The following is a 1,091-nucleotide window of genomic DNA, read 5'->3' on the forward strand; positions in this document are numbered from 1 at the left end:
CTGCAGTGTGAATGTAGCCATGTAGTGTAGACACTGTGTGGAGGGAAGAAAGTTATGATGGACAAAAATGACCTATGCATGATATAAGCATAAATAGTAAATAATAAAATACATAAATAAAAGAAAAATAAATAATGGTTTTGATAATGTAAATGGCTATTTCTGTATTATCAGAATGTGTCTATTTTTCTTTGATTTATATTTCTACATTTAATTATTTATTTATTCATTTATGCTTATGTAACTCTTTTTGTCCTTCATATCTGTCCAGAAGGGGGCAGTAATGTCGCGTTAAAGATGCCAACTGCCGTGAAAGTTCAGAGAAGAAGCAGAAGAAGGGGAAGCCACAATAAAGACGGTGAGTGTTGTTGTGTCTTTGACTGTGTTTGTGCTTTACACGGCTGTTATAAAACGTGTTTAACCTAAGGAGTAGAGGTGGCTATGGCCGCCCCAGCGACCCGTTAATGTGCTGCTCTCAAACGTTTAATACAGTTGTGTTAGGCTAGTTAGCAGTTCGGTTCGTTATCAGGCTGAGTGAACGCAGCGGCTGACGGAGGTAACGTTACTAACGTTCAGCTGTCTGAGCGATGTCGCATAGCAAGATGATGAAAACCTAACGGCCCGGCCACCCACACTGGGCTCGCTAATGTCAGCTATCAGCATTACACTAAGTTACCTTTACAGGACGCCGAGCTAACTTTAGCTTAGCCTCGTTCCGTGTTTCTGCTCTTGTTTGCAAGATGCACTAGCGTCACGCCAAACTCTGCTTACAAGTGTGATGTGTGTGTGTGTGTGAGAGAAGAGAGAGAGAGAGAGAGAGATGGCCCGGTAACACGACGACCAGCTCACACTGAAACCTGTGTTACACCACCAGAGTCCGTTAGTGGCATCGGCTGTTGTTAGTTTTGCCTTCCTTCCTTCCTGCTGGCTGTTTTTGGTGGAAGAAGACTGCATCAATTAGAGAGCCCAGTTTGAAAATGTAGTCTGTAAATCAAATGTCCTTGGTGGATCACATTTAGGGGTAACACATTATAAGGGTGTAACTCATATACTTAAGTAGTTCGTGTTTAAAGCTGCAGTAGTAAACTTTT

The 1,091-nt window shown here is 41.9% G+C and overlaps 1 protein-coding gene across 1 annotated transcript in view; it reads left to right on the forward strand.

Moving 5' to 3' along the window:
* Positions 1-285: 285 nt before the first annotated feature.
* Positions 286-1,091, forward strand: part of nt5c2a (5'-nucleotidase, cytosolic IIa) — a gene marked incomplete in the record, with an annotated part of 14,895 nt that continues 14,089 nt past the window's right edge. The window contains 1 exon segment of the mRNA XM_035663047.1: positions 286-358.

This window comes from Morone saxatilis, unplaced genomic scaffold (genome assembly GCF_004916995.1).
Source record: "Morone saxatilis isolate NCDOM2014 unplaced genomic scaffold, NCSU_SB_2.0 Contig19, whole genome shotgun sequence".
NCBI lineage: Eukaryota > Metazoa > Chordata > Actinopteri > Moronidae > Morone > Morone saxatilis.